We start from the raw sequence: 6,006 nt of genomic DNA on the forward strand, positions 1-6,006 counted from the left end.
CCGCCGGGCCCGGAGCTCGTGGCGGCCGCCGGCTCGCGTCCTCCGGCTGCGCTGCTGCGCTGGCTGCGCTGGGCCGGCCGCCCGCCCGCCGCGCTCGGTCCCGCCGCCGCCGCCGCCGCCGCCGCCGGCCCGCCCTCTCCCCGCCCCGCGCCGCCCCGCCCGGCCGCCCGCCCACATCCGCCTCCGCCGCCCGGGGCGCCCCCGGCGCGGCCGGGGCGAGGGCGCGGCGCCGGGAGCGCGCGGCGCGGGGCGGGCCGCCCGCCGTCCCCCGGCCGCGTGCTCCCCGGCCTCGGTTTCCCGGCGAGTCCGGCGCGCCCTCGCTTCCCGGCCCGGTTCCACCCCGAGCGCGCGGGGAGGGCCGGTCCGGGACGAACCCCGCGCTTCTGCCTCCGTGGCGTGGGGGCGGGGCAGGTTAGTGTCCCTTTCAAAACGTGCCCCCAGCCCCCCCCCACCCCCACCCCTGGTGGGCAGCTCCGAGCTGGGGGCCGGGGAGGGAGCATCCCGGGTGACCCTAAAAGGCGTGATCCGAGGAGCCTGGCGAGCTAGCGGTCCCCTGCAGGTGGGGGCGGGGCGCTGCTTGCGGGAGGCTGGTGGGGGTCAGCTTTGAGGGGTCCTGGAGGGCAGGCTGGAAGGCAGACAGGAGAGGGAAGGCTAGGGAGACAGGGGTCATCGATCCCTGTGCCGAAGGACTCCCTTGGCCCCGGGCAGGGCCCTCCATTTCTGGAGAGGGGGCTCACTAGGGCCTTGACCGGAATGCAGACAGACACTGACCGCTTGGCTACAAAAGCAGGCGGGAGACTTCCCAGGGCCACAGAGGGAGACCACGGCGCCAGGGACCTGTGGAGGGGCATCCACCTGGCGGGAGCCGCCTGCCCTGAGCCGGACACAGACACCCAGAGTGGGGGGCTGGGTGGGGGTCAGACTCCAGAGAAGGGCTGTCACAGCAGAGCGGCCCCGGGCCCTCCCTGCTGTCCCATTCAATGGGTCCTAGGCTCCCACAGTCCACTGGGGACTCCCCCCACCCCCGACCCCGCCCACCTGCAGATTCCTGGGATACTGCAGAGGACTTCCAACCCCTGACCCCTCCCTGGGCCCTGTGCTCAGCTAGAGCCACAAGTTTCTCCAACAGCTGCCCCTCCCCCCATCCCGAGGTCTCCAAGTTGATAGGAATCCTTGGGCAAAAGGGAGACTCTAGTGAGCTACCCTCCTGGAGTTGGTATGTATTTTGTGGGGGAGGGGGGCATTTTTGTTCTTCATCCAGGGTCAGGGTTCAGCCTGGGAGGTTTTACCTGGGTCAGAGGCAGGTGCAGCCCAGCCGAACGTCCAGCAAAGCGTCTACACCCAAAACGGGGGGCTCCTGCCGGACTTCTTGGGGCTGAGGCAGAGACTTATACTCCTCAGGGAAGGACTGTCCCTGATCAGGGGATACTCGAACCTCGGGGAGATGACTGCCGGACCCTGGCCTCTCCCCGCTGCCCCTGTGCCCCTCTCCCCAACCCAGCCCAGCACTCCGGCTCTCACTGAAAACCCCCAGGTGGGGCCTTGCCTCCAGGGGGCCGAGTGAGAGGCCTGGACCAGTCTTCCATGCTTCTGGGACCCTGGGACCCGACAGCTGTCCTGAGGGTCACCCCCAGATGTCCCCCGTCTGTCCATCCCGTACCTTGCAAACCTTCCCTCTGGGCCCCTGGGCCCCTCTGGGACTGTGCCACCTGCCCACTGCTCTCCCAGGAAGGGGGTCCGCGCCCACCCCCATCTTGGGCTGGCAGTGCTACGGAGAAGGCCGAGGACAAGAAGAGAGCGGGGTGGGTGGGGTCAGGCAGCCCCTGGGGGTCTGGGAGGGCGCCCTCTCGTGGAAGATGTGGTGGCTCCCCAAGCCTGTCTGGAGCCCGATGGCCATTTGAGTAAAGGCGTCTCGGCCGGGAGGCTGCGTCCCGGTGGTCCAAAACCCGCTGCCGTATTGGCCCCCGGCCCATCTCCAGGAGGCCTCCCTCCCTGCTCTGCACGGAGCTCTGGGGCCCGCCGAGGGCCCGAGACCTGTGTGAGCCCCAAGCAAGCCCCACTCGGGCAGCACCCAGTCCCGGCTGCAGGCGGGGCCCTCCCCCGGAGGAAGGCGGAGCTGCTGCCCCCAAGAAGCCCCCTGTGCGGCCCAGTTAGATGAAGACCCAGTCCTGTCAGCCAGCCCTGGCCCGTGCTGGGGCCCCTGGGGAGCCCCTCGCCAGATGTTCCCCACAAAAACTGCTGTGGCAGCCCCGAGGACGAGGACGGTGGCTGCCTGCCGCCTTCGGAGCTCAGGGGCCTCGGGCCCCGTCACCTTCTGCTGCCGCCAGCCATCCGGCAGGACTCGCGCCCCGGCTGCCCGGTCTCAGCAGCAGCTGTAGGGCGGGGCCTGAGGGTGGCTCCCAGGCCAGGTGGCCGCCCGGCCAGCTGCATCCAGGGGTCTCCGCCTGCCGTGGCCTCCTGTCATCCCTGTGCCCGAGACCTCGCCAGGCCGGAGAGGGGATCCGAGGGCTGGGGTGGCCAGCCGGGGCAGCCTCTCCTGGGAGTCGGGGGTGGGACAGGAGGACCTGAGTCAGACCTTCCCACCCAAGAGGTACGGGGGAGGGGGCCTGCGCTCCCTCACAGAGGGGACACCCCGTCTTCCGTGGCTCATCCCTACCTGGGCTGGCCTCCCCGGCTCCCATAGGCAGTGTCCCAACCTGCTTCGGCCTCTCTCTACACCCACAGCCTCTGTCAGGGCCCCAAGGAGCGCTTTGTCCCCACAGCCTGGCAGGGCAGGGCAGGGCACCCTGCCGGCCCCGGGGCCTCCCTCGGGCCCGGCTGGGGAGCTGTCCGCAGCAGGACGGCCAGCCCTGCCTCCGTGGCCTCAGGGGCCAGACCTGGGGAAGCAACGCGGGACAGGTAGGCGCCACGGAGCACTCGGGATTCGGTTAGACATTCCTCAAAGCCACCGCATGCATTCAAGAGACATTTACTGAACCCCCTGTGTCGGGCCCAGCCAACTTCCTGGCCTCGTGAGGTAGTGTGGTCACATGACATGGGGAGCACTCTGGAAAAGGCTAAGGCCCAGAAAGGAGAAGATGGCCTGGGGGAGCTCTTAGCCGGGGTGCTCAGGGGAGACCACTCTCGGGGGGGGGGGCGGGGGTTAGTGGGGGAGGAGCCGGGGAAGAAGGGCTCTGGGAGGGAGGTCTTGCTGTGGGCCTGGCCGGTAGGTAAGACTCCACACTGCAGATGACAGTGTTAAGGCTCAAGGAGGTGAATGGCTGTGCCCGAGGTTGGCGGGGGGCAGGCGGTGGGCTGTAAGCCCAAGACCCCAGGGGCAGTCCTGTCCGGGTTCTCTCTGACCTGCCTTGAATTCCCTTCCTCCTGGGGGGGCCTGGGCTGGGGGTGCCAGGAGGAGGGGCGCGTGCTTGAGGAGGGGCCCCCAGAGTGGATGGAGCTTGGGAGCCAGGGGCAGTCTCCGTGGCTGAGTACAGGGTGAGCTCAGGGTTCCAAGGTTTCCAAGGGTTCCAAAGGGTTGCAAGGGTTCCAAACCTTGCCCGGTTTGGGGAATAAAAATAAAAATCCAGTCAGATTTGAGTTGCAAATGAATAAGGAATAAGTTTTTAGTATAAAAATGTGGCTCCTGGGTGGCTCAGTCGGTTGAGCGTCCGACTTCGGCTCAGGTCATGATCTCACGGTTCGTGGGTTTGAGCCCCACATCATCGGGCTCTGTGCTGACAGCTCGGGGCCCGAAGCCTGCTGTGGATTCTGTGTCTCCCTCTGTCAAGGCCGCTTCCCCGCTCATGCTCTCTCTCTGTCTCAAAAATAAATAACACATTAAATTTTTTTAAAAATAAATAAAAATGTGGCTTTCCTGGGGCGCCTGGGTAGGTTAAGCGTCTGACTCTTGATCTCAGCTCAGGTCATGATCTCACAGTTTGTGAGTTCCAGCCCCGAGTTGGGCTCAGCACTGATGGCACACAGCCTGCTTGGGTTCTCTCTCTCCTTCTCTCTGCCCCTCCCCTGCTTGCGTGTCTCTCTCAACTTAAAAATAAATAAACTTGAAAAAAAAATGTGGCCTTCCTTCCCACAGGCTTTAGATACCAGCTGTGCTGGCCTAGTCCTCAGGTCTCCAACATAAGGACTTGAATAGGACCCCCCTGGGGGCATCTCACAGGCCTCTGGCGACTGGCGCTGGAGGTCCCTTCCTTTGTAGTCCAGCCCCTCCCCAGCAGCCCGCCTCCCCCCCCCCCCCACCCCATCAGGCCCCTGGTTGAGACTCCTCCTCCCCAGCCCCACCTCGACTCCTGGGCAGCCGGCAGTGCCGGTGGGAATTCAGGAGACTGTTCAGGTTCGAATCCTGGTTCAGGGACTTAATGCCTGCTGTGTGGCCCTGGGCCCCTTACCTAAAAACCTCCCCCATCAAGCGGGTGTAATAATATGAGTGCCCAAGTAACGGGTTCCTGTGAAGGTAAGCCGAGCAGTGGTCAGTGCCTCAACCCTGCTCAGTTAAGGGCAGCCCCTTTAGACCATTGCCCCAGGGAGACTCCCAGCCAACAGTACCCCCACCCCCGCCCCTGGGGCCCCAACTGCTCCAAAATCATCGCTTTCTATTTCTTTTTAACTTATTTTTAATTTGTATTTATTTTTGAGACAGAGACAGCGCGTGCATGGGGGAGGAGGAGGGGCAGAGAGCGAGGGAGACACAGAATCCCAAGCAGGCTCCAGGCTCCTAGCAGACAGCTCTAAGGGGGGGTTCGAACTCACAAGTTGGGAGATCATGACCTGAGCCAAAGTCGGAGGCTTTAACCCACCAAGCCTCCCAGGCGCCCGCATCGCTCTGTTGCACTCAGGCTACTTCCGTCTCCCAGCAGCCCCTCCGGCTCTTGCACCGGGCCCCCCGGATGCCAACTCCTCCCCTCCACAGGGTCTCCCCGTCCCTAAACACTTTTCCTCTGGACTCTGGGGCGCCTGGGCCTCCCTCCCTCCGACGAGGCGTTTGTGGCCCTATCCACCGTGTCTGCGGAGGCGCGCCCTGTCCGTGAGGCTCTGGGACACCCAGCTCGGGACTCTGGGCCCCCAGCACGGGTTGTACCGAGCTCCGCTGAGCGGGTGGGACCCCCCCGCCTCCCCCCGCCCACCCCCCCCCTCCCCCGTCCCAGACTCCGCGGTCAACAAGGTTCTGCTTGAGTGTTTGGAAGAGGGTACCAGCCAAATTCACTGCAACCTCAGAAAGAGGCTTTCCACGAAGAAGGGGTGTCATCTTTTCAAAATTTACGACCCCCTCCGCGTGTCCCCTGCTTCGTCCCAGGGCCAGCGCCCCTCGAGGTGCGCCCTCGGGTGACAGCCCCACGCGGGGCCGGAGGGGATCCGGTCTTCGGAAGGGGTTCCTCAGCCGAGGGGCGCAGTGGGGACCCCACCGTGGGGGGGGGGGGGAGAGGATTGGGGACACGGAGGCGTAGGCGGCAAATATCGCGAGAGAGCCCCCTCCCCCGCCGCGCCCCTCATCCCCTCCCACCCCGGTGCCCCAGCTGGCGGCGCGCCGGGGGCCCGGCTGGGCGAGGCGGGGCGGGCCGGGAAGGGGCGGCGAGGGTGACCTCAGCGGTTCCGCCGCTCCGGGAAGTCGCCTCGGCCCGCCCCCTCCAGCCCCCGCCCCGAGTTTCGCTCTCTCCGGGGCGGGGCGACGGCGGCCGCTGCCTGGCCGGCCAAGTTGGAGCGCGCCCCGCCCGGCGCCCTCCCCGCCGGGGCACGCCGCCCGGAGCCCCGCGCACCGGGGCCGCACCGGGGAGGGCGCGCGGCGCGGGCGGCGGCCGGAGAGCGGCGCGGGGCGGCGGAGGTGAGCGCGGGGGGCGGGCGCCGGCTCCGCCCGCCCCGCCCGCCGGCCCGCTCCCCACGGCCGCGCTGCCATAAATGGGGCCCGCGGCGGCGGCGGCGGCGGCGGCGGCGGCGGCGGCGGAGGGCCGGGCGGCGGGCGGGGACGCGGGCGTCGGGGGACGCGGCGCCCCGCGGAGAAGTTCGGGGGCGGCC

This window comes from Panthera tigris, chromosome B3 (genome assembly GCF_018350195.1).
Source record: "Panthera tigris isolate Pti1 chromosome B3, P.tigris_Pti1_mat1.1, whole genome shotgun sequence".
Classification (NCBI taxonomy): Eukaryota; Metazoa; Chordata; class Mammalia; order Carnivora; family Felidae; genus Panthera; species Panthera tigris.